The 22,524-nt window shown below is 53.4% G+C and overlaps 14 non-coding genes across 14 annotated transcripts; 10 read left to right on the forward strand and 4 right to left on the reverse strand.

Moving 5' to 3' along the window:
* Positions 1-249: 249 nt before the first annotated feature.
* TRNAE-UUC (transfer RNA glutamic acid (anticodon UUC)) lies at positions 250-321 on the reverse strand. Its single transcript has one exon. It is a non-coding gene; the product is annotated as a tRNA-Glu (tRNA).
* A 243-nt stretch (positions 322-564) lies between these two features.
* TRNAL-UAA (transfer RNA leucine (anticodon UAA)) lies at positions 565-647 on the forward strand. The gene has a single exon. It is a non-coding gene; the product is annotated as a tRNA-Leu (tRNA).
* Positions 648-2,475: 1,828 nt separating this feature from the next.
* On the reverse strand, positions 2,476-2,547 carry TRNAE-UUC (transfer RNA glutamic acid (anticodon UUC)). The gene has a single exon. It is a non-coding gene; the product is annotated as a tRNA-Glu (tRNA).
* A 243-nt stretch (positions 2,548-2,790) lies between these two features.
* Positions 2,791-2,873, forward strand: TRNAL-UAA (transfer RNA leucine (anticodon UAA)). The gene has a single exon. It is a non-coding gene; the product is annotated as a tRNA-Leu (tRNA).
* Positions 2,874-5,010: 2,137 nt separating this feature from the next.
* TRNAL-UAA (transfer RNA leucine (anticodon UAA)) lies at positions 5,011-5,093 on the forward strand. Its single transcript has one exon. It is a non-coding gene; the product is annotated as a tRNA-Leu (tRNA).
* A 2,143-nt stretch (positions 5,094-7,236) lies between these two features.
* On the forward strand, positions 7,237-7,319 carry TRNAL-UAA (transfer RNA leucine (anticodon UAA)). The gene has a single exon. It is a non-coding gene; the product is annotated as a tRNA-Leu (tRNA).
* Positions 7,320-9,456: 2,137 nt separating this feature from the next.
* TRNAL-UAA (transfer RNA leucine (anticodon UAA)) lies at positions 9,457-9,539 on the forward strand. The gene has a single exon. It is a non-coding gene; the product is annotated as a tRNA-Leu (tRNA).
* Positions 9,540-11,682: 2,143 nt separating this feature from the next.
* Positions 11,683-11,765, forward strand: TRNAL-UAA (transfer RNA leucine (anticodon UAA)). The gene has a single exon. It is a non-coding gene; the product is annotated as a tRNA-Leu (tRNA).
* Positions 11,766-13,902: 2,137 nt separating this feature from the next.
* TRNAL-UAA (transfer RNA leucine (anticodon UAA)) lies at positions 13,903-13,985 on the forward strand. The gene has a single exon. It is a non-coding gene; the product is annotated as a tRNA-Leu (tRNA).
* Positions 13,986-15,111: 1,126 nt separating this feature from the next.
* On the reverse strand, positions 15,112-15,183 carry TRNAE-CUC (transfer RNA glutamic acid (anticodon CUC)). Its single transcript has one exon. It is a non-coding gene; the product is annotated as a tRNA-Glu (tRNA).
* A 945-nt stretch (positions 15,184-16,128) lies between these two features.
* Positions 16,129-16,211, forward strand: TRNAL-UAA (transfer RNA leucine (anticodon UAA)). The gene has a single exon. It is a non-coding gene; the product is annotated as a tRNA-Leu (tRNA).
* Positions 16,212-18,348: 2,137 nt separating this feature from the next.
* On the forward strand, positions 18,349-18,431 carry TRNAL-UAA (transfer RNA leucine (anticodon UAA)). Its single transcript has one exon. It is a non-coding gene; the product is annotated as a tRNA-Leu (tRNA).
* Positions 18,432-19,557: 1,126 nt separating this feature from the next.
* On the reverse strand, positions 19,558-19,629 carry TRNAE-CUC (transfer RNA glutamic acid (anticodon CUC)). Its single transcript has one exon. It is a non-coding gene; the product is annotated as a tRNA-Glu (tRNA).
* Positions 19,630-20,574: 945 nt separating this feature from the next.
* TRNAL-UAA (transfer RNA leucine (anticodon UAA)) lies at positions 20,575-20,657 on the forward strand. The gene has a single exon. It is a non-coding gene; the product is annotated as a tRNA-Leu (tRNA).
* The last annotated feature ends 1,867 nt before the right edge of the window (positions 20,658-22,524 follow it).

A 22,524-nucleotide genomic window follows, 5' to 3' on the forward strand; every position in this document is an offset into this window, starting at 1 on the left:
TTCCAGCAATTTACCTTTCTGATGAGCTGGTACTGCACTTTACGCCCACATAGAGCACCTGACTGGGTGGGGGACTGCGTGTGCATGAAGGTGGCTGAGGGCAATGGGAGCAAAGCAACCTGGGACACAGGGGACCCAGCCCCTTTCCTCTGCTTTCGTCTATAGGTCGGGGTGCCTTTTTAAGGACCTTCGATTAAAAAAAGCTGAGCTGCGTGGACAAATTACGCACGTCTACGTCTTAGAGGGATCTTCCCTGACCGGGAATCGAACCCGGGCCGCGGCGGTGAAAGCGCCGAATCCTAGCCACTAGACCACCAGGGAGGAGATGCTCTTGTGAGCCTGCCTTGCTCACTTCCTTATTGTGACTAAGCTAACTCCACTGTATAGATTGCCCATAAAGTACGAGTGGGGAAAAGTTAGGTGTCACACAGTGTGTTTGTCATAAGCAATTACCTTTATCCTCCTGCAAAAGCCTTTTTACTCTGCAATCACCTCTTGCTGGACAGCCTGCGCTGGAGCAGCCAGCATGAAAAGGGAGCTGAGTAAGGCAGGGCCTAGGGTCTCACCAGGGTGGCCGAGTGGTTAAGGCGTTGGACTTAAGATCCAATGGACAGTTGTCCGCATGGGTTCGAGCCCCATCCCTGGTATGGGTTTTCAGCGGGTGTGTAGGAACTTGCAGATGCTTTTTTAAAGCATTTTCCTCTGCCCTCCTCACCCTCCCAGTGCCCTTCCTTAACAGTCCCAATTCACGTCTCAGCTGTGGGGTCTGCTGCTACTCTGCACTTAGCATGGATGCTTCCCAAAGCAATGCAGTGCCACCTACGCAGAGCCCCTGCTTAGGGAAATACACCTCCTATGTCTTTTCCCACTGAAGGGAGCAGGAGGAAGTACTTGCTTCCTGGGGAACATGGGCCTGCCACTGGAATTTGTTAACCCGCCTCTTGCGGATTTCTCCCCTTTCTTTGATTTACACCTGCAGGCTCTCCCTTGCCATCGGAGCAGGATCTGCTGATGCAGGCCCGGCTGGATCAAATGTGCAAAGGCTTGTCCCCAGGCCTCGGGAAAAAATTGAGCAGAGATTCCCGCCTCCGCCTCCGCCTCCTCTTGCCTTCCGAACGGGCTTCCAAACGGGCAATGCCCTGACGGGTCCCCCACGCCCCATCCTGCCCATGCCCACACCCCTGTATATGAGGGTGACCCATGTCCCTCACCCTCCATGCTCGAACGGAAGACACGTGTGTCCTGAGGGGAGCGCCAGACAGGCATTTCTCCGGCCAGGCAGACCCCTGCAGCACCCATTATGCTCCAAAGCCTGTACATTCCCAAGATGCCACTGGTCACTATGCAAATCAGACAGCCCTGGCCACACCCTCTCCGCCGCTGGGCTCTGCTGCTTTCGGTACGTGCAGCTCAGCTTTTTCTTACCCTGAACCAGACTTCCGTTTCAGCAAAAAGGTGGGTTGCAGTGGGTCCGGGATGCCATTTGGAGACAAAGCCTGCGGCCCTGTCAAAGATGACTTCCTGCCGCACACCATGTGGTCAGAAGCCTACGAAAAGAAGCGCACCTCGGAATACAGAATCTCACTTCCTCAAGAGCCTTGCACAAGAGATTTTCCTCCCGCCGAGGAAAGCAACTCAAAGGGAACCTTGCGAAAATCAAATTAGGAGCCAGATTGCGGGATGCTAGGCAAACTGTTTGTCAGAAAAGCAAATTCATTTTGAGAAGCCCTGACCTGCGGGAAGGAAAAGCATTCAAGGGCAGAAGAAGGACTGTTTCCTGACCGGGAATCGAACCCGGGCCGCGGCGGTGAGAGCGCCGAATCCTAACCACTAGACCACCAGGGAACCCACAGCCATACAGCAAAAGTTCCTACACTGCTCTCCTAGTGACAAAGCTCATGGGGGCTGAAAGCATATTTTATTCTACAGCGAATATGAATCAGAACTTGAAAAAACACTCATGATTCCACCAGACTGTTTGTCACTTCCAAGCACAGGCCATCCCCTCCCCCGTGCCACTGAACCGACGAATTCCTGTACAATCGGGATCCCCGGGAAATCACAAGAGGGACACCTAGTGGCCGCTGATAGCTCAAAGACAGCTGGTACACCTTCTCACACCTACCTCGTTATTCAGCTTGCTGGAAGAATACATTGCGAATGACCGATTCAAGAGTGCAAGGGAGAAGAGTGCTCCAAAGTAGATGTATACATCGCAGCCGGGTTTTCCAGCAATTTACCTTTATGATGAGCTGGTACTGCACTTTACGCCCACATAGAGCACCTGACTGGGTGGGGGACTGCGTGCGCATGAAGGTGGCTGAGGGCAATGGGAGCAAAGCAACCTGGGACACAGGGGACCCAGCCCCTTTCCTCTGCTTTCGTCTATAGGTCGGGGTGCCTTTTTAAGGACCTTCGATTAAAAAAAGCTGAGCTGCGTGGACAAATTACGCACGTCTACGTCTTAGAGGGATCTTCCCTGACCGGGAATCGAACCCGGGCCGCGGCGGTGAAAGCGCCGAATCCTAGCCACTAGACCACCAGGGAGGAGATGCTCTTGTGAGCCTGCCTTGCTCACTTCCTTATTGTGACTAAGCTAACTCCACTGTATAGATTGCCCATAAAGTACGAGTGGGGAAAAGTTAGGTGTCACACAGTGTGTTTGTCATAAGCAATTACCTTTATCCTCCTGCAAAAGCCTTTTTACTCTGCAATCACCTCTTGCTGGACAGCCTGCGCTGGAGCAGCCAGCATGAAAAGGGAGCTGAGTAAGGCAGGGCCTAGGGTCTCACCAGGGTGGCCGAGTGGTTAAGGCGTTGGACTTAAGATCCAATGGACAGTTGTCCGCATGGGTTCGAGCCCCATCCCTGGTATGGGTTTTCAGCGGGTGTGTAGGAACTTGCAGATGCTTTTTTAAAGCATTTTCCTCTGCCCTCCTCACCCTCCCAGTGCCCTTCCTTAACAGTCCCAATTCACGTCTCAGCTGTGGGGTCTGCTGCTACTCTGCACTTAGCATGGATGCTTCCCAAAGCAATGCAGTGCCACCTACGCAGAGCCCCTGCTTAGGGAAATACACCTCCTATGTCTTTTCCCACTGAAGGGAGCAGGAGGAAGTACTTGCTTCCTGGGGAACATGGGCCTGCCATTGGAATTTGTTAACCCGCCTCTTGCGGATTTCTCCCCTTTCTTTGATTTACACCTGCAGGCTCTCCCTTGCCATCGGAGCAGGATCTGCTGATGCAGGCCCGGCTGGATCAAATGTGCAAAGGCTTGTCCCCAGGCCTCGGGAAAAAATTGAGCAGAGATTCCCGCCTCCGCCTCCTCTTGCCTTCCGAACGGGCTTCCAAACGGGCAATGCCCTGACGGGTCCCCCACGCCCCATCCTGCCCATGCCCACACCCCTGTATATGAGGGTGACCCATGTCCCTCACCCTCCATGCTCGAACGGAAGACACGTGTGTCCTGAGGGGAGCGCCAGACAGGCATTTCTCCGGCCAGGCAGACCCCTGCAGCACCCGTTAAGCTCCAAAGCCTGTACATTCCCAAGATGCCACTGGTCACTATGCAAATCAGACAGCCCTGGCCACACCCGCTCCGCCGCTGGGCTCTGCTGCTTTCGGTACGTGCAGCTCAGCTTTCTATTACCCTGAACCAGACTTCCGTTTCAGCAAAAAGGTGGGTTGCAGTGCGTCCGGGATGCCATTTGGAGATAAAGCCTGCGGCCCTGTCAAAGATGACTTCCTGCCGCACACCATGTGGTCAGAAGCCTACGAAAAGAAGCGCACCTCGGAATACAGAATCTCACTTCCTCAAGAGCCTTGCACAAGAGATTTTCCTCGCGCCGAGGAAAGCAACTCAAAGGGAACCTTGCGAAAATCAAATTAGGAGCCAGATTGCGGGATGCTAGGCAAACTGTTTGTCAGAAAAGCAAATTCATTTTGAGAAGCCCTGACCTGCGGGAAGGAAAAGCATTCAAGGGCAGAAGAAGGACTGTTCCCTGACCGGGAATCGAACCCAGGCCGCGGCGGTGAGAGCGCCGAATCCTAACCACTAGACCACCAGGGAACCCACAGCCATACTGCAAAAGTTCCTACACTGCTCTCCTAGTGACAAAGCTCATGGGGGCTGAAAGCATATTTTATTCTACAGCGAATATGAATCAGAACTTGAAAAAACACTCATGATTCCACCAGACTGTTTGTCACTTCCAAGCACAGGCCATCCCCTCCCCCGTGCTACTGAACCGACGAATTCCTGTACAATCGGGATCCCCGGGAAATCACAAGAGGGACACCTAGTGGCCGCTGATAGCTCAAAGACAGCTGGTACACCTTCTCACACCTACCTCGTTATTCAGCTTGCTGGAAGAATACATTGCGAATGACCGATTCAAGAGTGCAAGGGAGAAGAGTGCTCCAAAGTAGATGTATACATCGCAGCCGGGTTTTCCAGCAATTTACCTTTCTGATGAGCTGGTACTGCACTTTACGCCCACATAGAGCACCTGACTGGGTGGGGGACTGCGTGCGCATGAAGGTGGCTGAGGGCAATGGGAGCAAAGCAACCTGGGACACAGGGGACCCAGCCCCTTTCCTCTGCTTTCGTCTATAGGTCGGGGTGCCTTTTTAAGGACCTTCGATTAAAAAAAGCTGAGCTGCGTGGACAAATTACGCACGTCTACGTCTTAGAGGGATCTTCCCTGACCGGGAATCGAACCCGGGCCGCGGCGGTGAAAGCGCCAAATCCTAGCCACTAGACCACCAGGGAGGAGATGCTCTTGTGAGCCTGCCTTGCTCACTTCCTTATTGTGACTAAGCTAACTCCACTGTATAGATTGCCCATAAAGTACGAGTGGGGAAAAGTTAGGTGTCACACAGTGTGTTTGTCATAAGCAATTACCTTTATCCTCCTGCAAAAGCCTTTTTACTCTGCAATCACCTCTTGCTGGACAGCCTGCGCTGGAGCAGCCAGCATGAAAAGGGAGCTGAGTAAGGCAGGGCCTAGGGTCTCACCAGGGTGGCCGAGTGGTTAAGGCGTTGGACTTAAGATCCAATGGACAGTTGTCCGCATGGGTTCGAGCCCCATCCCTGGTATGGGTTTTCAGCGGGTGTGTAGGAACTTGCTGATGCTTTTGTAAAGCATTTTCCTCTGCCCTCCTCACCCTCCCAGTGCCCTTCCTTAACAGTCCCAATTCACGTCTCAGCTGTGGGGTCTGCTGCTACTCTGCACTTAGCATGGATGCTTCCCAAAGCAATGCAGTGCCACCTACGCAGAGCCCCTGCTTAGAGAAATACACCTCCTATGTCTTTTCCCACTGAAGGGAGCAGGAGGAAGTACTTGCTTCCTGGGGAACATGGGCCTGCCACTGGAATTTGTTAACCCGCCTCTTGCGGATTTCTCCCCTTTCTTTGATTTACACCTGCAGGCTCTCCCTTGCCATCGGAGCAGGATCTGCTGATGCAGGCCCGGCTGGATCAAATGTGCAAAGGCTTGTCCCCAGGCCTCGGGAAAAAATTGAGCAGAGATTCCCGCCTCCGCCTCCGCCTCCTCTTGCCTTCCGAACGGGCTTCCAAACGGGCAATGCCCTGACGGGTCCCCCACGCCCCATCCTGCCCATGCCCACACCCCTGTATATGAGGGTGACCCATGTCCCTCACCCTCCATGCTCGAACGGAAGACACGTGTGTCCTGAGGGGAGCGCCAGACAGGCATTTCTCCGGCCAGGCAGACCCCTGCAGCACCCGTTAAGCTCCAAAGCCTGTACATTCCCAAGATGCCACTGGTCACTATGCAAATCAGACAGCCCTGGCCACACCCTCTCCGCCGCTGGGCTCTGCTGCTTTCGGTACGTGCAGCTCAGCTTTCTATTACCCTGAACCAGACTTCCGTTTCAGCAAAAAGGTGGGTTGCAGTGCGTCCGGGATGCCATTTGGAGATAAAGCCTGCGGCCCTGTCAAAGATGACTTCCTGCCGCACACCATGTGGTCAGAAGCCTACGAAAAGAAGCGCACCTCGGAATACAGAATCTCACTTCCTCAAGAGCCTTGCACAAGAGATTTTCCTCCCGCCGAGGAAAGCAACTCAAAGGGAACCTTGCGAAAATCAAATTAGGAGCCAGATTGCGGGATGCTAGGCAAACTGTTTGTCAGAAAAGCAAATTCATTTTGAGAAGCCCTGACCTGCGGGAAGGAAAAGCATTCAAGGGCAGAAGAAGGACTGTTCCCTGACCGGGAATCGAACCCAGGCCGCGGCGGTGAGAGCGCCGAATCCTAACCACTAGACCACCAGGGAACCCACAGCCATACTGCAAAAGTTCCTACACTGCTCTCCTAGTGACAAAGCTCATGGGGGCTGAAAGCATATTTTATTCTACAGCGAATATGAATCAGAACTTGAAAAAACACTCATGATTCCACCAGACTGTTTGTCACTTCCAAGCACAGGCCATCCCCTCCCCCGTGCTACTGAACCGACGAATTCCTGTACAATCGGGATCCCCGGGAAATCAGAAGAGGGACACCTAGTGGCCGCTGATAGCTCAAAGACAGCTGGTACACCTTCTCACACCTACCTCGTTATTCAGCTTGCTGGAAGAATACATTGCGAATGACCGATTCAAGAGTGCAAGGGAGAAGAGTGCTCCAAAGTAGATGTATACATCGCAGCCGGGTTTTCCAGCAATTTACCTTTCTGATGAGCTGGTACTGCACTTTACGCCCACATAGAGCACCTGACTGGGTGGGGGACTGCGTGCGCATGAAGGTGGCTGAGGGCAATGGGAGCAAAGCAACCTGGGACACAGGGGACCCAGCCCCTTTCCTCTGCTTTCGTCTATAGGTCGGGGTGCCTTTTTAAGGACCTTCGATTAAAAAAAGCTGAGCTGCGTGGACAAATTACGCACGTCTACGTCTTAGAGGGATCTTCCCTGACCGGGAATCGAACCCGGGCCGCGGCGGTGAAAGCGCCAAATCCTAGCCACTAGACCACCAGGGAGGAGATGCTCTTGTGAGCCTGCCTTGCTCACTTCCTTATTGTGACTAAGCTAACTCCACTGTATAGATTGCCCATAAAGTACGAGTGGGGAAAAGTTAGGTGTCACACAGTGTGTTTGTCATAAGCAATTACCTTTATCCTCCTGCAAAAGCCTTTTTACTCTGCAATCACCTCTTGCTGGACAGCCTGCGCTGGAGCAGCCAGCATGAAAAGGGAGCTGAGTAAGGCAGGGCCTAGGGTCTCACCAGGGTGGCCGAGTGGTTAAGGCGTTGGACTTAAGATCCAATGGACAGTTGTCCGCATGGGTTCGAGCCCCATCCCTGGTATGGGTTTTCAGCGGGTGTGTAGGAACTTGCAGATGCTTTTGTAAAGCATTTTCCTCTGCCCTCCTCACCCTCCCAGTGCCCTTCCTTAACAGTCCCAATTCACGTCTCAGCTGTGGGGTCTGCTGCTACTCTGCACTTAGCATGGATGCTTCCCAAAGCAATGCAGTGCCACCTACGCAGAGCCCCTGCTTAGAGAAATACACCTCCTATGTCTTTTCCCACTGAAGGGAGCAGGAGGAAGTACTTGCTTCCTGGGGAACATGGGCCTGCCACTGGAATTTGTTAACCCGCCTCTTGCGGATTTCTCCCCTTTCTTTGATTTACACCTGCAGGCTCTCCCTTGCCATCGGAGCAGGATCTGCTGATGCAGGCCCGGCAGGATCAAATGTGCAAAGGCTTGTCCCCAGGCCTCGGGAAAAAATTGAGCAGAGATTCCCACCTCCGCCTCCTCTTGCCTTCCGAACGGGCTTCCAAACGGGCAATGCCCTGACGGGTCCCCCACGCCCCATCCTGCCCATGCCCACACCCCTGTATATGAGGGTGACCCATGTCCCTCACCCTCCATGCTCGAACGGAAGACACGTGTGTCCTGAGGGGAGCGCCAGACAGGCATTTCTCCGGCCAGGCAGACCCCTGCAGCACCCGTTAAGCTCCAAAGCCTGTACATTCCCAAGATGCCACTGGTCACTATGCAAATCAGACAGCCCTGGCCACACCCTCTCCGCCGCTGGGCTCTGCTGCTTTCGGTACGTGCAGCTCAGCTTTCTATTACCCTGAACCAGACTTCCGTTTCAGCAAAAAGGTGGGTTGCAGTGCGTCCGGGATGCCATTTGGAGATAAAGCCTGCGGCCCTGTCAAAGATGACTTCCTGCCGCACACCATGTGGTCAGAAGCCTACGAAAAGAAGCGCACCTCGGAATACAGAATCTCACTTCCTCAAGAGCCTTGCACAAGAGATTTTCCTCGCGCCGAGGAAAGCAACTCAAAGGGAACCTTGCGAAAATCAAATTAGGAGCCAGATTGCGGGATGCTAGGCAAACTGTTTGTCAGAAAAGCAAATTCATTTTGAGAAGCCCTGACCTGCGGGAAGGAAAAGCATTCAAGGGCAGAAGAAGGACTGTTCCCTGACCGGGAATCGAACCCAGGCCGCGGCGGTGAGAGCGCCGAATCCTAACCACTAGACCACCAGGGAACCCACAGCCATACTGCAAAAGTTCCTACACTGCTCTCCTAGTGACAAAGCTCATGGGGGCTGAAAGCATATTTTATTCTACAGCGAATATGAATCAGAACTTGAAAAAACACTCATGATTCCACCAGACTGTTTGTCACTTCCAAGCACAGGCCATCCCCTCCCCCGTGCTACTGAACCGACGAATTCCTGTACAATCGGGATCCCCGGGAAATCACAAGAGGGACACCTAGTGGCCGCTGATAGCTCAAAGACAGCTGGTACACCTTCTCACACCTACCTCGTTATTCAGCTTGCTGGAAGAATACATTGCGAATGACCGATTCAAGAGTGCAAGGGAGAAGAGTGCTCCAAAGTAGATGTATACATCGCAGCCGGGTTTTCCAGCAATTTACCTTTCTGATGAGCTGGTACTGCACTTTACGCCCACATAGAGCACCTGACTGGGTGGGGGACTGCGTGCGCATGAAGGTGGCTGAGGGCAATGGGAGCAAAGCAACCTGGGACACAGGGGACCCAGCCCCTTTCCTCTGCTTTCGTCTATAGGTCGGGGTGCCTTTTTAAGGACCTTCGATTAAAAAAAGCTGAGCTGCGTGGACAAATTACGCACGTCTACGTCTTAGAGGGATCTTCCCTGACCGGGAATCGAACCCGGGCCGCGGCGGTGAAAGCGCCAAATCCTAGCCACTAGACCACCAGGGAGGAGATGCTCTTGTGAGCCTGCCTTGCTCACTTCCTTATTGTGACTAAGCTAACTCCACTGTATAGATTGCCCATAAAGTACGAGTGGGGAAAAGTTAGGTGTCACACAGTGTGTTTGTCATAAGCAATTACCTTTATCCTCCTGCAAAAGCCTTTTTACTCTGCAATCACCTCTTGCTGGACAGCCTGCGCTGGAGCAGCCAGCATGAAAAGGGAGCTGAGTAAGGCAGGGCCTAGGGTCTCACCAGGGTGGCCGAGTGGTTAAGGCGTTGGACTTAAGATCCAATGGACAGTTGTCCGCATGGGTTCGAGCCCCATCCCTGGTATGGGTTTTCAGCGGGTGTGTAGGAACTTGCAGATGCTTTTGTAAAGCATTTTCCTCTGCCCTCCTCACCCTCCCAGTGCCCTTCCTTAACAGTCCCAATTCACGTCTCAGCTGTGGGGTCTGCTGCTACTCTGCACTTAGCATGGATGCTTCCCAAAGCAATGCAGTGCCACCTACGCAGAGCCCCTGCTTAGAGAAATACACCTCCTATGTCTTTTCCCACTGAAGGGAGCAGGAGGAAGTACTTGCTTCCTGGGGAACATGGGCCTGCCACTGGAATTTGTTAACCCGCCTCTTGCGGATTTCTCCCCTTTCTTTGATTTACACCTGCAGGCTCTCCCTTGCCATCGGAGCAGGATCTGCTGATGCAGGCCCGGCTGGATCAAATGTGCAAAGGCTTGTCCCCAGGCCTCGGGAAAAAATTGAGCAGAGATTCCCGCCTCCGCCTCCGCCTCCTCTTGCCTTCCGAACGGGCTTCCAAACGGGCAATGCCCTGACGGGTCCCCCACGCCCCATCCTGCCCATGCCCACACCCCTGTATATGAGGGTGACCCATGTCCCTCACCCTCCATGCTCGAACGGAAGACACGTGTGTCCTGAGGGGAGCGCCAGACAGGCATTTCTCCGGCCAGGCAGACCCCTGCAGCACCCGTTAAGCTCCAAAGCCTGTACATTCCCAAGATGCCACTGGTCACTATGCAAATCAGACAGCCCTGGCCACACCCTCTCCGCCGCTGGGCTCTGCTGCTTTCGGTACGTGCAGCTCAGCTTTCTATTACCCTGAACCAGACTTCCGTTTCAGCAAAAAGGTGGGTTGCAGTGCGTCCGGGATGCCATTTGGAGATAAAGCCTGCGGCCCTGTCAAAGATGACTTCCTGCCGCACACCATGTGGTCAGAAGCCTACGAAAAGAAGCGCACCTCGGAATACAGAATCTCACTTCCTCAAGAGCCTTGCACAAGAGATTTTCCTCCCGCCGAGGAAAGCAACTCAAAGGGAACCTTGCGAAAATCAAATTAGGAGCCAGATTGCGGGATGCTAGGCAAACTGTTTGTCAGAAAAGCAAATTCATTTTGAGAAGCCCTGACCTGCGGGAAGGAAAAGCATTCAAGGGCAGAAGAAGGACTGTTCCCTGACCGGGAATCGAACCCAGGCCGCGGCGGTGAGAGCGCCGAATCCTAACCACTAGACCACCAGGGAACCCACAGCCATACTGCAAAAGTTCCTACACTGCTCTCCTAGTGACAAAGCTCATGGGGGCTGAAAGCATATTTTATTCTACAGCGAATATGAATCAGAACTTGAAAAAACACTCATGATTCCACCAGACTGTTTGTCACTTCCAAGCACAGGCCATCCCCTCCCCCGTGCTACTGAACCGACGAATTCCTGTACAATCGGGATCCCCGGGAAATCAGAAGAGGGACACCTAGTGGCCGCTGATAGCTCAAAGACAGCTGGTACACCTTCTCACACCTACCTCGTTATTCAGCTTGCTGGAAGAATACATTGCGAATGACCGATTCAAGAGTGCAAGGGAGAAGAGTGCTCCAAAGTAGATGTATACATCGCAGCCGGGTTTTCCAGCAATTTACCTTTCTGATGAGCTGGTACTGCACTTTACGCCCACATAGAGCACCTGACTGGGTGGGGGACTGCGTGCGCATGAAGGTGGCTGAGGGCAATGGGAGCAAAGCAACCTGGGACACAGGGGACCCAGCCCCTTTCCTCTGCTTTCGTCTATAGGTCGGGGTGCCTTTTTAAGGACCTTCGATTAAAAAAAGCTGAGCTGCGTGGACAAATTACGCACGTCTACGTCTTAGAGGGATCTTCCCTGACCGGGAATCGAACCCGGGCCGCGGCGGTGAAAGCGCCAAATCCTAGCCACTAGACCACCAGGGAGGAGATGCTCTTGTGAGCCTGCCTTGCTCACTTCCTTATTGTGACTAAGCTAACTCCACTGTATAGATTGCCCATAAAGTACGAGTGGGGAAAAGTTAGGTGTCACACAGTGTGTTTGTCATAAGCAATTACCTTTATCCTCCTGCAAAAGCCTTTTTACTCTGCAATCACCTCTTGCTGGACAGCCTGCGCTGGAGCAGCCAGCATGAAAAGGGAGCTGAGTAAGGCAGGGCCTAGGGTCTCACCAGGGTGGCCGAGTGGTTAAGGCGTTGGACTTAAGATCCAATGGACAGTTGTCCGCATGGGTTCGAGCCCCATCCCTGGTATGGGTTTTCAGCGGGTGTGTAGGAACTTGCAGATGCTTTTGTAAAGCATTTTCCTCTGCCCTCCTCACCCTCCCAGTGCCCTTCCTTAACAGTCCCAATTCACGTCTCAGCTGTGGGGTCTGCTGCTACTCTGCACTTAGCATGGATGCTTCCCAAAGCAATGCAGTGCCACCTACGCAGAGCCCCTGCTTAGAGAAATACACCTCCTATGTCTTTTCCCACTGAAGGGAGCAGGAGGAAGTACTTGCTTCCTGGGGAACATGGGCCTGCCACTGGAATTTGTTAACCCGCCTCTTGCGGATTTCTCCCCTTTCTTTGATTTACACCTGCAGGCTCTCCCTTGCCATCGGAGCAGGATCTGCTGATGCAGGCCCGGCAGGATCAAATGTGCAAAGGCTTGTCCCCAGGCCTCGGGAAAAAATTGAGCAGAGATTCCCACCTCCGCCTCCTCTTGCCTTCCGAACGGGCTTCCAAACGGGCAATGCCCTGACGGGTCCCCCACGCCCCATCCTGCCCATGCCCACACCCCTGTATATGAGGGTGACCCATGTCCCTCACCCTCCATGCTCGAACGGAAGACACGTGTGTCCTGAGGGGAGCGCCAGACAGGCATTTCTCCGGCCAGGCAGACCCCTGCAGCACCCGTTAAGCTCCAAAGCCTGTACATTCCCAAGATGCCACTGGTCACTATGCAAATCAGACAGCCCTGGCCACACCCTCTCCGCCGCTGGGCTCTGCTGCTTTCGGTACGTGCAGCTCAGCTTTTTCTTACCCTGAACCAGACTTCCGTTTCAGCAAAAAGGTGGGTTGCAGTGGGTCCGGGATGCCATTTGGAGACAAAGCCTGCGGCCCTGTCAAAGATGACTTCCTGCCGCACAACATGTGGTCAGAAGCCTACGAAAAGAAGCGCACCTCGGAATACAGAATCTCACTTCCTCAAGAGCCTTGCACAAGAGATTTTCCTCCCGCCGAGGAAAGCAACTCAAAGGGAACCTTGCGAAAATCAAATTAGGAGCCAGATTGCGGGATGCTAGGCAAACTGTTTGTCAGAAAAGCAAATTCATTTTGAGAAGCCCTGACCTGCGGGAAGGAAAAGCATTCAAGGGCAGAAGAAGGACTGTTCCCTGACCGGGAATCGAACCCAGGCCGCGGCGGTGAGAGCGCCAAATCCTAACCACTAGACCACCAGGGAACCCACAGCCATACAGCAAAAGTTCCTACACTGCTCTCCTAGTGACAAAGCTCATGGGGGCTGAAAGCATATTTTATTCTACAGCGAATATGAATCAGAACTTGAAAAAACACTCATGATTCCACCAGACTGTTTGTCACTTCCAAGCACAGGCCATCCCCTCCCCCGTGCTACTGAACCGACGAATTCCTGTACAATCGGGATCCCCGGGAAATCACAAGAGGGACACCTAGTGGCCGCTGATAGCTCAAAGACAGCTGGTACACCTTCTCACACCTACCTCGTTATTCAGCTTGCTGGAAGAATACATTGCGAATGACCGATTCAAGAGTGCAAGGGAGAAGAGTGCTCCAAAGTAGATGTATACATCGCAGCCGGGTTTTCCAGCAATTTACCTTTCTGATGAGCTGGTACTGCACTTTACGCCCACATAGAGCACCTGACTGGGTGGGGGACTGCGTGCGCATGAAGGTGGCTGAGGGCAATGGGAGCAAAGCAACCTGGGACACAGGGGACCCAGCCCCTTTCCTCTGCTTTCGTCTATAGGTCGGGGTGCCTTTTTAAGGACCTTCGATTAAAAAAAGCTGAGCTGCGTGGACAAATTACGCACGTCTACGTCTTAGAGGGATCTTCCCTGACCGGGAATCGAACCCGGGCTGCGGCGGTGAAAGCGCCAAATCCTAGCCACTAGACCACCAGGGAGGAGATGCTCTTGTGAGCCTGCCTTGCTCACTTCCTTATTGTGACTAAGCTAACTCCACTGTATAGATTGCCCATAAAGTACGAGTGGGGAAAAGTTAGGTGTCACACAGCGTGTTTGTCATAAGCAATTACCTTTATCCTCCTGCAAAAGCCTTTTTACTCTGCAATCACCTCTTGCTGGACAGCCTGCGCTGGAGCAGCCAGCATGAAAAGGGAGCTGAGTAAGGCAGGGCCTAGGGTCTCACCAGGGTGGCCGAGTGGTTAAGGCGTTGGACTTAAGATCCAATGGACAGTTGTCCGCATGGGTTCGAGCCCCATCCCTGGTATGGGTTTTCAGCGGGTGTGTAGGAACTTGCAGATGCTTTTGTAAAGCATTTTCCTCTGCCCTCCTCACCCTCCCAGTGCCCTTCCTTAACAGTCCCAATTCACGTCTCAGCTGTGGGGTCTGCTGCTACTCTGCACTTAGCATGGATGCTTCCCAAAGCAATGCAGTGCCACCTACGCAGAGCCCCTGCTTAGAGAAATACACCTCCTATGTCTTTTCCCACTGAAGGGAGCAGGAGGAAGTACTTGCTTCCTGGGGAACATGGGCCTGCCACTGGAATTTGTTAACCCGCCTCTTGCGGATTTCTCCCCTTTCTTTGATTTACACCTGCAGGCTCTCCCTTGCCATCGGAGCAGGATCTGCTGATGCAGGCCCGGCTGGATCAAATGTGCAAAGGCTTGTCCCCAGGCCTCGGGAAAAAATTGAGCAGAGATTCCCGCCTCCGCCTCCGCCTCCTCTTGCCTTCCGAACGGGCTTCCAAACGGGCAATGCCCTGACGGGTCCCCCACGCCCCATCCTGCCCATGCCCACACCCCTGTATATGAGGGTGACCCATGTCCCTCACCCTCCATGCTCGAACGGAAGACACGTGTGTCCTGAGGGGAGCGCCAGACAGGCATTTCTCCGGCCAGGCAGACCCCTGCAGCACCCGTTAAGCTCCAAAGCCTGTACATTCCCAAGATGCCACTGGTCACTATGCAAATCAGACAGCCCTGGCCACACCCTCTCCGCCGCTGGGCTCTGCTGCTTTCGGTACGTGCAGCTCAGCTTTTTCTTACCCTGAACCAGACTTCCGTTTCAGCAAAAAGGTGGGTTGCAGTGGGTCCGGGATGCCATTTGGAGACAAAGCCTGCGGCCCTGTCAAAGATGACTTCCTGCCGCACAACATGTGGTCAGAAGCCTACGAAAAGAAGCGCACCTCGGAATACAGAATCTCACTTCCTCAAGAGCCTTGCACAAGAGATTTTCCTCCCGCCGAGGAAAGCAACTCAAAGGGAACCTTGCGAAAATCAAATTAGGAGCCAGATTGCGGGATGCTAGGCAAACTGTTTGTCAGAAAAGCAAATTCATTTTGAGAAGCCCTGACCTGCGGGAAGGAAAAGCATTCAAGGGCAGAAGAAGGACTGTTCCCTGACCGGGAATCGAACCCGGGCCGCGGCGGTGAGAGCGCCAAATCCTAACCACTAGACCACCAGGGAACCCACAGCCATACAGCAAAAGTTCCTACACTGCTCTCCTAGTGACAAAGCTCATGGGGGCTGAAAGCATATTTTATTCTACAGCGAATATGAATCAGAACTTGAAAAAACACTCATGATTCCACCAGACTGTTTGTCACTTCCAAGCACAGGCCATCCCCTCCCCCGTGCTACTGAACCGACGATTTCCTGTACAATCGGGATCCCCGGGAAATCACAAGAGGGACACCTAGTGGCCGCTGATAGCTCAAAGACAGCTGGTACACCTTCTCACACCTACCTCGTTATTCAGCTTGCTGGAAGAATACATTGCGAATGACCGATTCAAGAGTGCAAGGGAGAAGAGTGCTCCAAAGTAGATGTATACATCGCAGCCGGGTTTTCCAGCAATTTACCTTTCTGATGAGCTGGTACTGCACTTTACGCCCACATAGAGCACCTGACTGGGTGGGGGACTGCGTGCGCATGAAGGTGGCTGAGGGCAATGGGAGCAAAGCAACCTGGGACACAGGGGACCCAGCCCCTTTCCTCTGCTTTCGTCTATAGGTCGGGGTGCCTTTTTAAGGACCTTCGATTAAAAAAAGCTGAGCTGCGTGGACAAATTACGCACGTCTACGTCTTAGAGGGATCTTCCCTGACCGGGAATCGAACCCGGGCCGCGGCGGTGAAAGCGCCAAATCCTAGCCACTAGACCACCAGGGAGGAGATGCTCTTGTGAGCCTGCCTTGCTCACTTCCTTATTGTGACTAAGCTAACTCCACTGTATAGATTGCCCATAAAGTACGAGTGGGGAAAAGTTAGGTGTCACACAGTGTGTTTGTCATAAGCAATTACCTTTATCCTCCTGCAAAAGCCTTTTTACTCTGCAATCACCTCTTGCTGGACAGCCTGCGCTGGAGCAGCCAGCATGAAAAGGGAGCTGAGTAAGGCAGGGCCTAGGTTCTCACCAGGGTGGCCGAGTGGTTAAGGCGTTGGACTTAAGATCCAATGGACAGTTGTCCGCATGGGTTCGAGCCCCATCCCTGGTATGGGTTTTCAGCGGGTGTGTAGGAACTTGCAGATGCTTTTGTAAAGCATTTTCCTCTGCCCTCCTCACCCTCCCAGTGCCCTTCCTTAACAGTCCCAATTCACGTCTCAGCTGTGGGGTCTGCTGCTACTCTGCACTTAGCATGGATGCTTCCCAAAGCAATGCAGTGCCACCTACGCAGAGCCCCTGCTTAGAGAAATACACCTCCTATGTCTTTTCCCACTGAAGGCAGCAGGAGGAAGTACTTGCTTCCTGGGGAACATGGGCCTGCCACTGGAATTTGTTAACCCGCCTCTTGCGGATTTCTCCCCTTTCTTTGATTTACACCTGCAGGCTCTCCCTTGCCATCGGAGCAGGATCTGCTGATGCAGGCCCGGCTGGATCAAATGTGCAAAGGCTTGTCCCCAGGCCTCGGGAAAAAATTGAGCAGAGATTCCCGCCTCCGCCTCCTCTTGCCTTCCGAACGGGCTTCCAAAGGGGCAATGCCCTGACGGGTCCCCCACGCCCCATCCTGCCCATGCCCACACCCCTGTATATGAGGGTGACCCATGTCCCTCACCCTCCATGCTCGAACGGAAGACACGTGTGTCCTGAGGGGAGCGCCAGACAGGCATTTCTCCGGCCAGGCAGACCCCTGCAGCACCCGTTAAGCTCCAAAGCCTGTACATTCCCAAGATGCCACTGGTCACTATGCAAATCAGACAGCCCTGGCCACACCCTCTCCGCCGCTGGGCTCTGCTGCTTTCGGTACGTGCAGCTCAGCTTTTTCTTACCCTGAACCAGACTTCCGTTTCAGCAAAAAGGTGGGTTGCAGTGGGTCCGGGATGCCATTTGGAGACAAAGCCTGCGGCCCTGTCAAAGATGACTTCCTGCCGCACAACATGTGGTCAGAAGCCTACGAAAAGAAGCGCACCTCGGAATACAGAATCTCACTTCCTCAAGAGCCTTGCACAAGAGATTTTCCTCCCGCCGAGGAAAGCAACTCAAAGGGAACCTTGCGAAAATCAAATTAGGAGCCAGATTGCGGGATGCTAGGCAAACTGTTTGTCAGAAAAGCAAATTCATTTTGAGAAGCCCTGACCTGCGGGAAGGAAAAGCATTCAAGGGCAGAAGAAGGACTGTTCCCTGACCGGGAATCGAACCCAGGCCGCGGCGGTGAGAGCGCCGAATCCTAACCACTAGACCACCAGGGAACCCACAGCCATACTGCAAAAGTTCCTACACTGCTCTCCTAGTGACAAAGCTCATGGGGGCTGAAAGCATATTTTATTCTACAGCGAATATGAATCAGAACTTGAAAAAACACTCATGATTCCACCAGACTGTTTGTCACTTCCAAGCACAGGCCATCCCCTCCCCCGTGCTACTGAACCGACGAATTCCTGTACAATCGGGATCCCCGGGAAATCACAAGAGGGACACCTAGTGGCCGCTGATAGCTCAAAGACAGCTGGTACACCTTCTCACACCTACCTCGTTATTCAGCTTGCTGGAAGAATACATTGCGAATGACCGATTCAAGAGTGCAAGGGAGAAGAGTGCTCCAAAGTAGATGTATACATCGCAGCCGGGTTTTCCAGCAATTTACCTTTCTGATGAGCTGGTACTGCACTTTACGCCCACATAGAGCACCTGACTGGGTGGGGGACTGCGTGCGCATGAAGGTGGCTGAGGGCAATGGGAGCAAAGCAACCTGGGACACAGGGGACCCAGCCCCTTTCCTCTGCTTTCGTCTATAGGTCGGGGTGCCTTTTTAAGGACCTTCGATTAAAAAAAGCTGAGCTGCGTGGACAAATTACGCACGTCTACGTCTTAGAGGGATCTTCCCTGACCGGGAATCGAACCCGGGCTGCGGCGGTGAAAGCGCCAAATCCTAGCCACTAGACCACCAGGGAGGAGATGCTCTTGTGAGCCTGCCTTGCTCACTTCCTTATTGTGACTAAGCTAACTCCACTGTATAGATTGCCCATAAAGTACGAGTGGGGAAAAGTTAGGTGTCACACAGCGTGTTTGTCATAAGCAATTACCTTTATCCTCCTGCAAAAGCCTTTTTACTCTGCAATCACCTCTTGCTGGACAGCCTGCGCTGGAGCAGCCAGCATGAAAAGGGAGCTGAGTAAGGCAGGGCCTAGGGTCTCACCAGGGTGGCCGAGTGGTTAAGGCGTTGGACTTAAGATCCAATGGACAGTTGTCCGCATGGGTTCGAGCCCCATCCCTGGTATGGGTTTTCAGCGGGTGTGTAGGAACTTGCAGATGCTTTTGTAAAGCATTTTCCTCTGCCCTCCTCACCCTCCCAGTGCCCTTCCTTAACAGTCCCAATTCACGTCTCAGCTGTGGGGTCTGCTGCTACTCTGCACTTAGCATGGATGCTTCCCAAAGCAATGCAGTGCCACCTACGCAGAGCCCCTGCTTAGAGAAATACACCTCCTATGTCTTTTCCCACTGAAGGGAGCAGGAGGAAGTACTTGCTTCCTGGGGAACATGGGCCTGCCACTGGAATTTGTTAACCCGCCTCTTGCGGATTTCTCCCCTTTCTTTGATTTACACCTGCAGGCTCTCCCTTGCCATCGGAGCAGGATCTGCTGATGCAGGCCCGGCTGGATCAAATGTGCAAAGGCTTGTCCCCAGGCCTCGGGAAAAAATTGAGCAGAGATTCCCGCCTCCGCCTCCGCCTCCTCTTGCCTTCCGAACGGGCTTCCAAACGGGCAATGCCCTGACGGGTCCCCCACGCCCCATCCTGCCCATGCCCACACCCCTGTATATGAGGGTGACCCATGTCCCTCACCCTCCATGCTCGAACGGAAGACACGTGTGTCCTGAGGGGAGCGCCAGACAGGCATTTCTCCGGCCAGGCAGACCCCTGCAGCACCCGTTAAGCTCCAAAGCCTGTACATTCCCAAGATGCCACTGGTCACTATGCAAATCAGACAGCCCTGGCCACACCCTCTCCGCCGCTGGGCTCTGCTGCTTTCGGTACGTGCAGCTCAGCTTTTTCTTACCCTGAACCAGACTTCCGTTTCAGCAAAAAGGTGGGTTGCAGTGGGTCCGGGATGCCATTTGGAGACAAAGCCTGCGGCCCTGTCAAAGATGACTTCCTGCCGCACAACATGTGGTCAGAAGCCTACGAAAAGAAGCGCACCTCGGAATACAGAATCTCACTTCCTCAAGAGCCTTGCACAAGAGATTTTCCTCCCGCCGAGGAAAGCAACTCAAAGGGAACCTTGCGAAAATCAAATTAGGAGCCAGATTGCGGGATGCTAGGCAAACTGTTTGTCAGAAAAGCAAATTCATTTTGAGAAGCCCTGACCTGCGGGAAGGAAAAGCATTCAAGGGCAGAAGAAAGACTGTTCCCTGACCGGGAATCGAACCCGGGCCGCGGCGGTGAGAGCGCCAAATCCTAACCACTAGACCACCAGGGAACCCACAGCCATACAGCAAAAGTTCCTACACTGCTCTCCTAGTGACAAAGCTCATGGGGGCTGAAAGCATATTTTATTCTACAGCGAATATGAATCAGAACTTGAAAAAACACTCATGATTCCACCAGACTGTTTGTCACTTCCAAGCACAGGCCATCCCCTCCCCCGTGCTACTGAACCGACGATTTCCTGTACAATCGGGATCCCCGGGAAATCACAAGAGGGACACCTAGTGGCCGCTGATAGCTCAAAGACAGCTGGTACACCTTCTCACACCTACCTCGTTATTCAGCTTGCTGGAAGAATACATTGCGAATGACCGATTCAAGAGTGCAAGGGAGAAGAGTGCTCCAAAGTAGATGTATACATCGCAGCCGGGTTTTCCAGCAATTTACCTTTCTGATGAGCTGGTACTGCACTTTACGCCCACATAGAGCACCTGACTGGGTGGGGGACTGCGTGCGCATGAAGGTGGCTGAGGGCAATGGGAGCAAAGCAACCTGGGACACAGGGGACCCAGCCCCTTTCCTCTGCTTTCGTCTATAGGTCGGGGTGCCTTTTTAAGGACCTTCGATTAAAAAAAGCTGAGCTGCGTGGACAAATTACGCACGTCTACGTCTTAGAGGGATCTTCCCTGACCGGGAATCGAACCCGGGCCGCGGCGGTGAAAGCGCCAAATCCTAGCCACTAGACCACCAGGGAGGAGATGCTCTTGTGAGCCTGCCTTGCTCACTTCCTTATTGTGACTAAGCTAACTCCACTGTATAGATTGCCCATAAAGTACGAGTGGGGAAAAGTTAGGTGTCACACAGTGTGTTTGTCATAAGCAATTACCTTTATCCTCCTGCAAAAGCCTTTTTACTCTGCAATCACCTCTTGCTGGACAGCCTGCGCTGGAGCAGCCAGCATGAAAAGGGAGCTGAGTAAGGCAGGGCCTAGGTTCTCACCAGGGTGGCCGAGTGGTTAAGGCGTTGGACTTAAGATCCAATGGACAGTTGTCCGCATGGGTTCGAGCCCCATCCCTGGTATGGGTTTTCAGCGGGTGTGTAGGAACTTGCAGATGCTTTTGTAAAGCATTTTCCTCTGCCCTCCTCACCCTCCCAGTGCCCTTCCTTAACAGTCCCAATTCACGTCTCAGCTGTGGGGTCTGCTGCTACTCTGCACTTAGCATGGATGCTTCCCAAAGCAATGCAGTGCCACCTACGCAGAGCCCCTGCTTAGAGAAATACACCTCCTATGTCTTTTCCCACTGAAGGCAGCAGGAGGAAGTACTTGCTTCCTGGGGAACATGGGCCTGCCACTGGAATTTGTTAACCCGCCTCTTGCGGATTTCTCCCCTTTCTTTGATTTACACCTGCAGGCTCTCCCTTGCCATCGGAGCAGGATCTGCTGATGCAGGCCCGGCTGGATCAAATGTGCAAAGGCTTGTCCCCAGGCCTCGGGAAAAAATTGAGCAGAGATTCCCGCCTCCGCCTCCTCTTGCCTTCCGAACGGGCTTCCAAAGGGGCAATGCCCTGACGGGTCCCCCACGCCCCATCCTGCCCATGCCCACACCCCTGTATATGAGGGTGACCCATGTCCCTCACCCTCCATGCTCGAACGGAAGACACGTGTGTCCTGAGGGGAGCGCCAGACAGGCATTTCTCCGGCCAGGCAGACCCCTGCAGCACCCGTTAAGCTCCAAAGCCTGTACATTCCCAAGATGCCACTGGTCACTATGCAAATCAGACAGCCCTGGCCACACCCTCTCCGCCGCTGGGCTCTGCTGCTTTCGGTACGTGCAGCTCAGCTTTTTCTTACCCTGAACCAGACTTCCGTTTCAGCAAAAAGGTGGGTTGCAGTGGGTCCGGGATGCCATTTGGAGACAAAGCCTGCGGCCCTGTCAAAGATGACTTCCTGCCGCACAACATGTGGTCAGAAGCCTACGAAAAGAAGCGCACCTCGGAATACAGAATCTCACTTCCTCAAGAGCCTTGCACAAGAGATTTTCCTCCCGCCGAGGAAAGCAACTCAAAGGGAACCTTGCGAAAATCAAATTAGGAGCCAGATTGCGGGATGCTAGGCAAACTGTTTGTCAGAAAAGCAAATTCATTTTGAGAAGCCCTGACCTGCGGGAAGGAAAAGCATTCAAGGGCAGAAGAAGGACTGTTCCCTGACCGGGAATCGAACCCAGGCCGCGGCGGTGAGAGCACCGAATCCTAACCACTAGACCACCAGGGAACCCACAGCCATACTGCAAAAGTTCCTACACTGCTCTCCTAGTGACAAAGCTCATGGGGGCTGAAAGCATATTTTATTCTACAGCGAATATGAATCAGAACTTGAAAAAACACTCATGATTCCACCAGACTGTTTGTCACTTCCAAGCACAGGCCATCCCCTCCCCCGTGCTACTGAACCGACGAATTCCTGTACAATCGGGATCCCCGGGAAATCACAAGAGGGACACCTAGTGGCCGCTGATAGCTCAAAGACAGCTGGTACACCTTCTCACACCTACCTCGTTATTCAGCTTGCTGGAAGAATACATTGCGAATGACCGATTCAAGAGTGCAAGGGAGAAGAGTGCTCCAAAGTAGATGTATACATCGCAGCCGGGTTTTCCAGCAATTTACCTTTCTGATGAGCTGGTACTGCACTTTACGCCCACATAGAGCACCTGACTGGGTGGGGGACTGCGTGCGCATGAAGGTGGCTGAGGGCAATGGGAGCAAAGCAACCTGGGACACAGGGGACCCAGCCCCTTTCCTCTGCTTTCGTCTATAGGTCGGGGTGCCTTTTTAAGGACCTTCGATTAAAAAAAGCTGAGCTGCGTGGACAAATTACGCACGTCTACGTCTTAGAGGGATCTTCCCTGACCGGGAATCGAACCCGGGCCGCGGCGGTGAAAGCGCC

This window comes from Triturus cristatus, chromosome 5_2 (assembly GCF_964204655.1).
Source record: "Triturus cristatus chromosome 5_2, aTriCri1.1, whole genome shotgun sequence".
Lineage (NCBI taxonomy): Eukaryota > Metazoa > Chordata > Amphibia > Caudata > Salamandridae > Triturus > Triturus cristatus.